The sequence below is a fragment of the Cnephaeus nilssonii genome, assembly GCF_951640355.1.
Source record: "Cnephaeus nilssonii genome assembly, chromosome: 2".
Taxonomy (NCBI): Eukaryota; Metazoa; Chordata; class Mammalia; order Chiroptera; family Vespertilionidae; genus Cnephaeus; species Cnephaeus nilssonii.
Window position 1 is genome coordinate 56,076,167 of NC_137073.1, and position 14,463 is coordinate 56,090,629.

Sequence of the window (14,463 nt, forward strand, 5' to 3'; positions counted from 1 at the left end):
AAATTAAAGAGTACTAGTAGGTGAAGAGCATTGTAGCAGTCTGGATACAAGAAATACAATCCCATAGTGATTTAAAGAAGTGAAGTTTAATATAGAATACTAGAGGCCTGGTGCACGAAAATCATGCACTGGGTGGGGGGAGGGATGTCCCTCAGCCCCACCTGCACCCTCTCCAATCTGGGACCTCTCGGGGGATGTCCGAATGCTGGGATCGGGCCTAAACCGGCAGTCGGACATCCCTCTCACAATCCAGGACTGCTGGCTCCCAACTGCTCGCCTGCCTGCCTGCCTGCCTGATTGCCCCTAACCGTTCCTGCCTGCCAGCTTGACCACCCCCTACCCACTCCCCTGCCAGCCTGATCGATGCCTAACTGCTCCCCTGCCAGCCCGATCACCCCCAACTGCCCTCCCCTGCCAGCCCGGTCACCCACAACTGCCCTCCCCTGCCAGCCCGGTCATCCCCAACTTCCCTCCCCTGCATATTCCCTCTTTATTAGATAGGGTTTTTTCTTTAACATATTGGACATTGTACCTGCCATGGTCTTGACAAACCAGTAAAAATGTAAACCCAAACTAAAAGTGTCATAAAATAAAATCCTTAAACAGGAATTTCATGAGACCTTGGAAAGGTGATATCATGTGGTTGTTTCCTCCTTTTTTCCTTATCTTTCTTTTTCTTGATGTTTCATCTTTTGTCCTTTCTTTCTTTTCTCCTTTTATTCCTTTTCTGTCTCTCTTTCTCTTAACTTTCCAGTTGGTAGAATTGTCAGTACTTAAATCTGTCTTGCTTCCAGAAGACGAAGAATAGGGAAACACACTATCATCTGAAGAAAAAGATGGAGATGGCTGCCGATGGGAAGGCAGACTGCAAGATAGTGTGTGAGTGAGAGAATGAGAAAAGAGTGTGTGGACGTATGGGAGTGCATATTTGTGGGTGAGGGTCAGCTATACTCCAAGGGACTGTTGGGGACTGCCGGACCGGGCTCCCGTAACTGGGCAGCCTACACTGCTGCTGAAATCTCTCTCGGAGCGACGGGCTCTACCGCAGAGACCACGCCATCTTGAAGTGGAGAGTGGCTGTTATCTGAAGCCTATACATCCTGCAACTCTACAAAAAGAATACCCAGGGACCAACTGCAAACCCAGGAACACTGGATCTCAGGCAGCGCAAATACACTGACTCAGAGGAACTCTGCACCTTCTCAAGAAAAGGTCAGATTATGCCTACGGAAAGGAGAGAGAGAACTACATAACCAGACACCCAGAGAAGAGAGACCATGGGGAGACAAAGAAACAGCCCACATATGAAAGAAAAGGAGGCATCAACAGAAAAGGAAGTAAACAAAATGGAGGCAAGCAACCAGTCAGAGAAAGAATTCAGAGAAATGGTCATAAGGTGGCTGAAAAGAATGGAAGACAAATTCGACAATATGAGTAAGAACCAAGAGAAAATGAAGAAGAACCAAGAAGAAATGAAAAATGACATTGCTGCTATAAAGAACTCAATAGAAAGCATCAACAGTAGACTAGAAAAAGCAGAGGACCACATCAGTGAGCTAGAAGACAAGGTAGGAAAAAATACCCAAGCAAAGCAGCATCTAGAAAAAAAAATTAAAAAACAGGAGGAGAGCCTAAGGGAACTTTGGGGACAACACGAAATGAAACAACATCCGCATAATAGGGGTGCCCAAAGGAGGAAACTGAGGAAGGAATAGAAAACCTGTTTGAATAAATAATGACAGAAAACTTCCCTGATTTAGGGAAGAAAAAACTCCCCCCTTTCCTCTCACTCCAATCATTTGTCTGGGGGCAAGGGAAGTTCCGAGGCTGAGACCCTGAGGCTGCAGGTGTGTGTGGGTGGGATCACTTGCCAGGGACGCGCAAGGTTCTGAGGCTGAGACCCCGAGATTGCAGCTGGAAGGGGATCGCTCCGTGGGGGCACGGGCGCTTCTGAGGCTGAGACCCTGAGGCTGCAAGTGTGTGTGGGGGGATCACTCCATGGGGAGTGAATTTGTTTTTGTTTTGTTTTGTTTTGTTTATAAAGGGTCAGGAGGACCTCTGGGCAGCATTCTGCCAGGCTGCTCATGCTGCCCGCTCTCAGCGGCCGCACCCGCTGGGACTTGGGGACTCCAGTGGGGCTGAGAGGACTGAGGGCCGCCATCTTGTGGCTATGGGCACCGCCATCTTTGTCGTAGAGTGATGGTTAATTTGCATATTACTCTTTTATTAGATAGGATTATTAAACTATGAGGAAAAAAAATAACTATAGGCTATAAGAAAACTGCATGGTACTAAGGGAGAGTCCCCGAGGAAGGACAATCAGAGAAAGGAAATCCCTCTCTAAGGTTGAGGATTCAGATCTCCTTGGGAAATGCAGTGCAACCACTGGATGGCAGGGCCACTCACTGGTTTGCTGGGTCAGAGCCAGTCTGCAGTCCCAGGACCCTTTGGAGCACGGGTGAGGCAGGGAATCGGAAGCTGGTAGCTGGTGCCTGGGTGTGTAAAAGGAGTGGGGATGCCGGTGTGGCAGGAGGCCTGCAGCATGAGGTGTGCTGTCAGGAAGGCCAGACAGACCTAGGGGAGAGGGGAAGCGAGCAGAGCTCTCAGGCACCAGGGCTGGCAGGAGACCTGGAGCAGAGGACGTCCACCTGGGAAGGGTCACAGGAAGGCGATCACCAGGCCACACTGGGGCTGCAAGGTCTCCAGGGACAGCGTGTTCTTGGGTGCATGGCTGGGGCAGAGCACCCCCAAATGTCCACCCTCCCACGCTACAGACCCACCCAGAGCACCTGGAGAGAGCAGGAGTGCCCCTTCCTCCTGAAATGTTCCTCTACTGCCCTCTACTGAGAAAGCGTAACACCATGCTTACTGCACAGGAGTTCCATCCATAACTGCAGAGCCCATATCCAGGGCTGAACTTGGAGCTGAGAAGCAGTAAGTGGACAACTGGCACACGAGTAAAACAGAGGGTCTAGTATAAATTAAGAGAAGGAGTCGTATTTAATGAATTCCTTCTTGAAGATGTACTATTTCCACCGAGGCCTGGAGTTTGAATAAAAGTTAGCCAGACAGAAAGTTGGGCTGAGCATTCTCCAGGAAGAAGAGAGAGCATGTGTGAAGTCCCTGGACTGGAAAAAAAGCTTGGGAAGTGTAAGGAACTCGGAGAAAGCCCCGTGTGGCTAATTCAGAGTACAAGGGGGAGGGCAGGGAAGGCGGGGTTAGGCAACTCTGGGCCCTGGGTCAGTGACAGGAGTTTTGTATGTTCTTCTCACCACAATAAAAAGCCTCTGAAATATCTTAGGCGGGAAGTGTTGTTTTTAAGGGGCAAGATACCAGTATAAGTATGAATGCTGCTGAAGAGTAGAATCAAGCAGAGAGAAAAGTTAAAGGTACAGAAAAAGAGGAATACCTAATGGATACATAAGCCATCTATCCTAAGAGCTGGGTACCTAATCCAGAGGTACCCGCAGAGAAACCGAACTTTATGAAGGCTAAGACTGAATGTTGGACCAGGTTAAAAACAAAAAGATACATTCTCTGTACATTGTAGCAGAACAAGGCGGTTTTGTTTTGTTCCGTGAACCTATGTATGCAAGAACCCACATGTGGGGGGGTGTGGGAGAACCAGGGGCTGGGAGCCACTTCACACACTGGGTTTCACAGATGCTCAAAGAAGAAAGCAGTGTTATGCCTTCAATAACTGCCTCTATTCAGGGCTTCTGATGGTCACAGCCTGTTTCCGTGGCTGTGCTGGAGGAGGAGTCCAAGGCGCTGAACAGCACACAATAGTGTGAGAGTCCTCATTTCGAACAAAGAGTAAAATGTGAAGCATGAAATACGATTACTCCTTTGAGTCATGTGATCTTGAACCCCTTTTCTAAGTGAGACCTGTTGATGTGTTACTCTCCTTTATGAAAGGCAAATGAAGGATATGCCTTCCCCAAGTTGCCAAGATGCTAACAATTCACTTTTAAAAGCTGCAAAGCCCTAAAACTACATGGAGGCTGGGTGAAGTAGAATAGAGTGTGGGCTTTGAAGGTCAACCCAGCTCTACAGACCCCAACCTTAGAATAGAACGGTTCCCCTGACCCGCGGGGGCTTCCTCCCAGGACACCCTATGAATGCCTGACACCGAGGGTCGTACCTAGCCCTACTCCCTTCTGCAACTCTGCCAGGAAGGTAGCAGCAGCACAGAGGCAGCCTCTCCAGTCATTTTTATGTGGTTTTGATTTTTCAGACCAAACCTAGTTCTGAGTCTGTGTAACCATCCCTTACTTAGTAAATGGCTTGGTGTCACTCGTTTCAGAGATCCCTTGCTGAAGTCTCAGTGCTTTCTGGCGCAACACCTTGCCATCAACGAGAACACATTTTTGGTTCATGTCTTCCACCCATAAATTTAATGCCTTTTCCATTTTAACTAAGCACTTAAAATGCACTGTAGCTGTAACTTTTTGCAGCTTGAGGTGCAATAGCAAAACTAGCAGGAATTTCTTTTTTCATCTTCACAATTTCATGGCTGGAAGCTTTATTCTTACCATAGATCTTAGCAACCTCACCATACGATATTTTTCTTTCCTTATTAAGTTGAGAACTTTCACCTTTGCACTTAAAAGAATCACTTTTATGGTTTCTCTTTGGCATGTCAAATTGCCAGTATCCCTACTCCTGTGTTTGGGCCATTATTAAATAGAATGAGGGTAACTTGAACACAAGCACCATGATTCTACGACAGTCGATCTGATACGAGACAGCTACTAAGTGACTAACAGGCAGAAGTGTGGATAGGACAGATGGGCCGGATGGAGCAGGAAGGTAGGAGATTTCAGCACTCTACTCAGAACGGAGCACCCCCAATTTCAAACTTATAAATTATTTAATTCTGGAACTTTTTATTTAATAGCTTCGTATCTCAGTTGACCATAGATAACTGAAACCGCAGAAAGGGAAGCAACAGGTAAAGGGGGACTAGTGTAATTTTACACTACGTCTTTAAGCAAACTAAGAGTTACCAGACAATGGGTGACTCCTGGGACTTGCCCTAGAATTGATCCAAGAAGCAGAGGAAAAGCCGGCCCACAGAATGGGTTTGAATGGCAGTGTAAGGCATCAATGCAGTTGATTTCTGATGACACCTTATGGCTCTGCTTGCTACCAACATGATTCCAGGTGACCATATGGAGGAGACAGAATGCTGGAGCTCTGGGGAGTGATCTGGCAAGGGCTGTGTTAATCATTTGCATATAGAGTTGGCACCATATGCCTTGAGGTCACCCAGGAAGAATGTCGATTACAAGAGAAGAGAGCTGAGGTCAGAGACTTGGGGATGAGGACAGAGCCCGTCAGAAATCTGGTGCAGGGGAGAGGATCCGGCCTTAGAGGCTGAATAGGAACAGCCAATGAGACAAGAGGAAAACCGAGGGAGTCTTATGTTCTCATCAGACAGAGATGAAATGAGTTTCAAAAAGGTGAGATTGGTCAATGGTTGTCAAATGCTGCTGTGAAGTAATGGCCCACTGGATACAGGCCTCTTAGTGGGAGAGTGGACCTCCCTGGCTCTGACTTGTCTTGTGTGGAACTTACTTTTTTCCCGTCTAAAAGCATATTGTCTCAGCCATTCTGCCTTGAATGCACATTTTTGGGGACTAACTTTCTACCTTTCTTCCCCCTTTGTAAGGCAACCTCTTGGAAAGAGTTGTCTAATACTATCTTCCTCCACTTTCTTTCCTAATCCACTGCAATCAGGAGTCTACTTTCATTATCTAAGTGGCTGCCAAATAGTCATGCTCAGACTATTTGGGAAGAGAGTGTAGGATGAGAAAAACATTGGGCCACCAACATTTAATGGGACATGGTATTATCTACCTGATAAGATTCAGAATGCTACTTCAGGTGAAGTGAAGTAGCATATATAAACTAATAATATAACCAGGGCCAGCACATAGTCTCAAATACTATTTTTTATCCCCTTGGCCCACTTTACCCTTTTCTACATACCCTGCCTGTGGTCACATGGCTCGTCAGTGAGAACAGATTTAAACTCGTGTCTGCTTGGCTAAAAAGATCATGTTCTTTCTTTCCATTATGCCAAGCTTCCTTCCCAGTACCTCTGTCCCATTTTGTGCCCACCTACAAACCACCTGCCCCTGGAAACCTCCATCTCTAACCCGTTTCCCAGGTTCACCCCTAGGAGCTTGAGCTCACTCTGCTCATCTGCGTCTACTCCAGGGATCAGCCTCCTCTGGATGCCCATCTCATTTGTCCTCACGTCCTAACTGAGTCAGCCCCAGAAGAAGATGCAGCACAAAAGAGAGGCGGACGTAAAAACCAAGTGAGCTCTGTGAGCGTCATTTACTGAATTTACAGGAATGGGGTGAATGCATTCCCCGCCAATGAGAGAGTGCTTGCGGCACTCAGAAAGCATGGAACGAGTCAGTATGTGCACGTGTCCACGGAATAAAGGATCTCCAAGTTTCCAATAGTTCATTCCCAAGTCTCAACACCTCATTGGAGTCTTACATTGTCATTTAAGAGATGCCCAGTAGGTGGAGCAGCTTACTCACAGATGGTTTTTCGTGGACCGCCAGGGATAGTATTTTGAATCATAAATTTCTTGTTAATTCAGGAGATTGAGAAACAATTGAGACCAACCCCCTCCTTTTCCAAAATACAGAAATGATAAATAAAGATTATATCATTGACAACAGCATATCCAGCACTTAAACCAGGTGGCTGGTGTTCACCTGAAATCCTGATTATGCGATCTATGAATCTCCACCTTGGGGTAACATTCCATAAGAAGGCCACGCCAAGGCACCACGCGGCACATTCTGGGTGAGGAGGATGTACGGACACATAGTGATGTTGTCTGCCGTTAGATGACCTCATTTCTTAGGATGATACCCTGTTGGAGCTATCGCTCCTGTATCCATAAGTCCCAATTTAAAAAAGGACATTTTAGAAAGGGCAGAGTACACCTCTTAGCCTTTTTTGCTTTCTCCCACCACCTGCTGCTGTTTCCCCTACAAAATCCCACCTGCAAAGTGTATGTTCAGGGTGTAAAGCAGAAGAAAGCCAATTTCCTGAGATGGCTTCCTTCCTCAGTGGTCCCAGTACTTGGAATTCCCAGGGATGAAGGCGGGGCCATGTCCACTTTTAAGAGATATTCACATCCATTCAGTTATCAGCAAAACACTTATTAAAAACTTTCTATATGCCAGGAATAGAGCTGTAAAAAGAGTAGACAAAGCCAACAGCTCTCCTGGAATTACACTTTACTGTGGGAAGAAACAGGGAAGAAACAAGATAATTTCTGATACTGATAAGTATTTAGAATTTCGAATGCCTGAGGGAGAGGTGGGGTTGAGAGATTCTTTTCAAGGACTGGTCGAGGAAGCTTGTCTGAGAAGATAATATTTAAAACACAGATCTGGGAGAATGATTTTTGCAGAGGAAATGGCTAATACAAAGACCTGAACAGGGAGTGTTAAGCTGTTTTCAATTAGTTCATCAGGTTGCCTTTTTTTTTTTTTTTTTTACTCTATAATCTTTTACTTTAAAAATTCATAACACATGGTAATGTAATAGTTATACTCAACGTGGGATGGGTTTGGTCACTGTGTTTGAATATTTGAAATATTTTATTAAGAAAGATATTCTATTATAAACAGCTCCAATACTAGTCATGAGACGTCCCCAGAGTGCTTGGGGACCATCACAGGAATGTTTAAATACAGCATGCTTTCCTCTAACAAACATAGAAAATTACTTTTTATGGATGAGTTATGTTTCAATTTGCTACCTCCAGATGTGGAAGGTACCAAGTCCCATGGGTCTGAATTTAAAAGACTGAGCAGCTTTATTTTTCCTTCAGGGACCATGGTATCCGGGGTTTACATTTAGGTTTCAAAGCCAACAATTTCTCTAAGGAAAGGGGAAACATAAGAGAGAATTCTGCTGGAATATCTAAATTTAGCAAAGGAAACATAGCAAAAAAAAAAAAAAAAAAAGCCCGATAAAGGATAACGATAATTTTAACTGAGCAACTTCATCCCACTAATTTCTAGACCAAACACCTGTCAGTCATCTCGATGACACAAATGTCACTGAACTGTGCTCTGAAGGGCAGGCAGATCGCTGCAGCGAGTTCTAGCATATTCTCGAGAATTAGAAATGCACGCGCACACACAGAGTAAGGTGGGAGAGGGCCAACACCCTAAAATAGTTGGTCTATAGATTTTTAGCCTCACGTTTTTTAAACACAAAAGCACTTACCTTCTATCCTGAGAGACGTGCTCGCCTCTCCTCTGCACGGGTGGCCCTGGCGCTGGCAGGACAGAGCCCTGGTCACAAAGCACTGGCACTTCAAGCCCCAGGGACGGCGCTGGTGATGAGCGCGGCAGGTCCAGGCGGGCACAACCTGGGCGCAGGCCGAGACGGCGGGCTTCCTTCTCCAGCCCGGCTACCAGCAGCCGCCCTCCTCCCCCGGCCTGGGGTGGCTTTGCCCAGCGCCCGGGAGGATGCTGGGAACGGCCTCCTTCCACGCGCCTGCACCTGCGGGTCCGCTAGCCCGCGTCTTCTCACGCGGGGCTGGGGACGCACCTGGGCACCGAGGCGCTGGATGGGCCTCCCGGTGGCCGAGCCCATTGGACTTCTGGCGCTCCGCTGCGGTGACGAGGACACCTCTGGGCACCCTGGAAGCCAGAGTCCGGATTTAATTTTCCTGAGAAGTCGTCTTTTTCATTCCGAACTTCCACGCTTGCGTCATCTGGAGATGCTCCAGGACAAAAGGGCGCCTTCATCCGCTGAGGCGGTTTTTCTGATGAAAGTGGTCAAATTTCTCCTCGATTCCATCCTAACCATCTCTTGCAGAGCCTAGCAGGGGTCCTCAAACTTTTTAAACAGGGGGCCAGTTCACTGTCCCTCAGACCGTTGGAGGGCCGGACTATAGTTTAAAAAAAAACTATGAACAAATTCCTATGCACACTGCACTTATCTTATTTTGAAGTAAAAAAACAAAACGGCAAAAACACCCGCATGTGGCCCGCGGGCCGTAGTTTGAGGACGACTGGCTAGAGGTTGTAGCCCGGGCACTGAAATAGCTTTGGCGAGGGACACTGACTTCCTAAATATTCCAAGATGATTTCCTTGAAAAAGATCAGCTGTGGGCTCAGGGCGGCCTGGGCTCTTTGAAAGTGGGGAGGAGTCACTCTGGGGCAGGCATCTTCCTGCTTGAATAGCTCGTTTGCCCAGGTTTTCTGAAAGCCTCCTTTAGACTCAGCTTTTGTTTTGCTGAAAGGTCTTCTTGGCCGGTGGTTTTTTTAAACCCTGGGGGCTACTAGGGCTTGCTGGACCCAAACCTGACTCCCACAGGAAATCAGCCAATCAGGGTGTGTTTTTTTTGGGGGGGGGTGTTTTTGGTTAGTAAAATATTTTTTAATCTGATCAAATGGTTACCAGTTGCTGTGAGGCACCTTTTATTTTACTTTTTTAATCTTTATTGTTGAAAGTATTACATATGTCCCCTTTTCCCCCCATGGACCTCTCGCAACTCTCCCCGGGTCCCCACCCCAGGCCTTCACCACCCTAGTGTCTGTGTCCATGGGTTATGCATATATGCATACAAGTTCATTGGTTGAGTTCTTCCCACCCACAAGGGTGCTTCCCAAGTGCTACTTGCTACCTGGCATAAGGAAAATACTGAAGGAACTAAAGTTTAAATGAGGGAAGGGAAAGGGATGATCCTAGTACACAGCAGGTGTGTCTCCTTTTCCCAGCTGGGAGGTGGTAGGCAGCTGAGTCCAGCTGTGTGACATTAGTTCATTAGGCTTTCTTCAAAGGTACAGTGTTATTCTCTGGAAGGTGTAATGTGGTGGGCAGGAATGTACTCTCCCTTAATCTCAAGCACATTGAGCTCTCAGCTCATCCTCTTCTGGGGACACGATGGGCAGGAAGTTCCATTTGTGAGACTGTGGGTTGGGAGGAGGCGATTTCAACTCCTGCCCAGACCGCCATGAGAACACAGCAAGTGCATTTGGAATGGAACTTGCTATCCATTCCTCAAGTCTGCTGGTATCTTTGTATTCAATTTAGAAAACCATGGCCAAAAGGCAAGAATAATCTGGACTTCTTACTTACCCACCTCCCATCGGTAATTAGGTATTGAGGTGTGAGTTTTTAACTAACCCTTCCATTGACCTCACTCCAGTAAACAAACGAAAAGAGCAGCGTTATTTGGTTACCTGATACAGCCTGATGCATTTAATGCTTGATTTTTTTCATAGTTTTATCATCTAAAACCTGAAGAGAAAGCCCACGCCTTCTTTCTTCCACATATTTTTCTAGTAGGCCACAACGCCTCATAGTAGCAACAGCAACTGCAGTCACTAGTACAGCCGCAGGGCCTTTGGAAAGATGTTTCTTTTTTCGGAAACCTAACAGCCTTTGCTTAAAGACTATTCAATCACTAGTCACACTCTTCAAATGCTTTAACTGAAATGTCAGAGGCTGCATCCAGGTGGAAATTATTTTATGACTCCATAAGACATTATTTTCCTCTGCAGTAGCCTTATCTCCTTATTTCTATAAAATATCTGCTAAATATCAGCAAAAGGAGAATCAGTCAATTAAAGTTTGTATATTTGTTCTTCACAAGCAATTTTCTAGGTACAAGTCCAAGAATGGACAATTAAGGCCAATTATTCATGAAGTGAAGTGCCATTTGCATTTTTCCCTTCGGGATACATTTGTTATCATCACTTACAGGGAGAGTATTTGCTTGCAGATCTGCCCTTTTACCTCAGAATGGGAGATACTGTTTCTATTTAAACTGAGTCATCCTTGTCCTAAATATTGCAGAGTGGCAAGGACTGCCATCTCCTGTTTCCTGGGGCCAAGCATGATGACAAGGCAAACTAGGCTATGGTCCCTAAACCTCTTTGCACTCACTGCCATTTTGTGTGGTGGTCAGATGTGTTTATCATATTGCAGAGAATTCTAATACTGGATGAGTTGCATAAAATTCTACCCAAGAAATTTTAAAATAAAATGCTTGCAAATGAAGTGCCTGTTCTAGCTATGAAAAATGTGTTCTGAAAGCACCGAAGGAACATTTGCAACTTGAAACTTTTCATCAGAATTTGAGAGAACGCAAGGTCAGTTTAATATTAATTCTCCCCCAGCTCTTTCATCTAACAGATATCAAGTTGCATTTGAACCGGTAAAGAGATATGAATTTAGGTCAGTTTAGCCTTCAAAGGATGAATTTGTTGAGAAATATTTTGTACCCATCTATTTAGTCTTAAGTATCACAGGTTATTTTGAGGTAAAAATGACCAAAAACCTGCCTTTTTCATAGCAATGGAAATTCATTTCTGGTAAATTGAAATTGCTTTTGAATAATTTATGGGAACAGAGAATTCATCAGATCTGATAACATCTGTAGCCATGAGATTACCTTGTTCTGTAATGGGTGCTATGGGAACTGGAGAGCTGGAGTTGGTTAACATGAGACTTTCTATCCAGAATCTCATACTGGTTAAAGGCAAGCAACATTTAAGGAATGCAAAGACTTGGTCAAAATGATGTAAGAAGGAATCTTAACAGAAAATTGCTTCCATCTAAAGGATGTTCTCTAGTCCTCCCTGCCTGATGCAGATACTCATTCCACTGCAGTTCCCAGTCAATATACAAGGACCCCTCTCTTAATATCACCACCCTCTCCTCCTTTTCATTTGATGGGGTAAGGAAAACCTCCAATCCATTACTGATAAACTCCCTATTTCTTCTACTCAAATATTAAACTTCTTTCTCTCACTCTTTTAGACCTGCTGCTGAATCTAACTACCTTGAATCCCACCTGAAATTAAAAAATGTATAATCAGGGAACTCCTTCAAAAATACATGTTTAGTCTTCTTGTTCATTCACTTAAAATGCTATATTGATCATCTTTTGTGTGCAAAGGACACAGCTAATCATTAGTTTAGAAACTAAGTTGAATAAGACGAAGTTCCTATTTTTAGCTTGGATAGAATTTCTGCACATATAATGTGGGAAAGAAAATTCCAGATGGAAGCAACAGCCTGAGGAAAGTCTGGACTAGAATGTGTTGGGACCCAACCATGGAACCCCAAGTGGACCAATTTGACTGCATCACGGGGTAGATGGAGAAGACCAATGGAGACTTTGATTATAAAGATAGAACAAAGCCAAATGCTAATTAACCTTAAATTCAGAATAAAAAGTTATACTCTATTTGGGAGACAATGAAGAACCACTGAATGGTTTTGAACCCCAGAAGCATAACTGAAAGATATAGGAAGCTTTTTCTATTTTATGAGCCTTCCTTGATACATCGTCTAAATGCCAATTCTTCTGTAACCAAGCATAAGCTCAATCTCCATTTGTCCTTTTGTTTGTTTGTTTCTTAAAGAATTATTTCTATGTTAAATAAAATGCTGTACTCTTCCTGGATCTAGTTAGTTTGTTGTTGCTGCATACCAGAAGCCAGCAACTTTTCAAGGTGAATGCCAAGTCTCCACTGATTCACTTCCTTTCAAGTGGTAGCAGGAGATGAGAGAGGAATTTCCTTCTGGGAAATTAATGCTGCATGAAGCACGTGGACAAACCTATTGACCATCCAATGATGTGGAGAGAGAGGGCAGGAAGGAAATTGTTGACTAGAATATAGACAAGAGGGTATTCTCGGTTACAAAGAGTGCACCAAACATGAGTTTCCTCTAGAAATGACTCTGACTGCTCCCACTGAGTGATCTTGTATGTTAAGAATCTTGGCGCATGTGCATAAATTGATAACCTCTGTTACATAACTTCTCAAAGGGCATAGGCTTAGGCCACACACTGAAAATGAAAGCACAGTAAATATTTTCTTTGCTGACATTGTGATGAAACTAGAATAATTTTAACAGATTTTGTTTTTGTGAAAGTTCCTTCCAATTTACCTCATTTCCTATGACTAAGAGATGGCACTGGTGATAGAGAAAAAATACTATGTATACTGTAGAACTTTGTGGAGGGTTCCATGTGTGGGGGTTTTGTTGTTGTTGTTAGGTTTTCTCCTCTTTTAGCTTATATATAAAATAACAAATATAGTTTTCTAGAATATTGTACACAGAATTTTCATTAATAGTTTCTCCCATTATTGGAAGTAAATAATAAGATTTCAGGGGTTGTATCTGAACATCTGTAACTTGACAGTTTCATAAATAATCAAGAACACAGGAATATGAGGTTTGGTCAGTAGATTGGAGCAGCAGATGCAAGGATGAGAAGTATCACAAAAGGTAGACTGAGCATTCAGAGACCAAAAGTGTCAAGGGATGAGAGTGAGCCACAGCATCTGCAAAGCAAAACGAAAGTGAAAAATGCTCACTGTCTGGCCACCGGGAAGTCGTTGTTTCAATAAGGATAGCACGAGGGTGCTTTACCTGAGCCCTGTGCCCAGAAAGACATGAAGGAGGGTAACTGTCACAGAAAAGGTAAAAATTCATATCGTATTTAAACACAAATTATTAAAAAAGTACAAGGGATATGACATATTACATTTGGGGAAAAAATAAGATTATGAGAATTAGGGTGAACAGACCAATGGTGTTCCATGGTGGTATTCAAAGAGTCCATAGAAAAAAAGAAAAAAAATTAGAGAACAATGTATAAACTGTTCATAACTAAATTATTTTCATTTTAGTGGTTTATCCTTTCTTCTGCAATCACATTCTTCTTAATTTTCTGATGTTAAACTGTCTTTTTATTTTAAAATACAAGTAATAGATGGCAGTCTTTTCTTAAACAAAAAATATTTTTTTAAGAATTAAAAAGTATATCCAATCTTCCCAACTTATGTTAATTTTCTACTTTTAGAATGGATAGTTCAGAACAGTGATCCCTGAACCTATTTATTACATATATCTTTCAAAAAAATTTTAGCACACATCCCTAGCATATGGGACTTTATAAAGTACATTCATATGCTACTCTATAATATATATTGATATTATTAAACTTACACAAAAATATAAATTTAAAAGGATGAAATAAAAATAAACATTAAAACTTATTTTATTTATTAAAGATTCAAAAGACACTTTATGTCCTCTCTCATCTTAAAAATATTGTTGCGATGCCCTTATTTGATACATCTTATTTTTTAAAAATCTTAGTATAACACTTTGTGAGACAGAAATTCAGTTTATTTTTCCACGGAGTTTTAGTGGTGCCATAACTTAACTGCACACTTTACAAAGACAGCAGAGATCCGAACGGAAAAGTGCCTTACTGGCTGTACTTCCTGAATTATGATACTCATTTTTCAGTTCCATCCACCAATTATGCAAAAGCTTTTCCTTTAAATCTGGCTAGTAAATTTCCATCTGCCCTGATGTCAGTCATTCATCCATGCAAACTAACTGGGCAGTGTTGCATTCTGCTATTTTTAACAAATGGATTCA

The 14,463-nt window shown here is 43.6% G+C and overlaps 2 protein-coding genes across 7 annotated transcripts in view; one reads left to right on the forward strand and one right to left on the reverse strand.

Moving 5' to 3' along the window:
• The window catches only part of LOC307108733 (uncharacterized protein), an 823,426-nt gene extending 814,036 nt beyond the window's left edge, over positions 1-9,390 (reverse strand). For all 6 annotated transcript variants that reach the window (XM_079786886.1, XM_079786881.1, XM_079786883.1 and 3 more), the window contains exon 1: positions 8,272-9,390. The gene's annotated coding sequence lies outside the window, so the exon portion shown is untranslated. The remainder of the gene's footprint in view (positions 1-8,271) is intronic.
• LOC307114802 (uncharacterized protein) overlaps positions 1-14,463 on the forward strand; it is a gene marked incomplete at its 5' end in the record, with an annotated part of 91,755 nt that overhangs the window by 43,036 nt on the left and 34,256 nt on the right. The window lies entirely within an intron of this gene.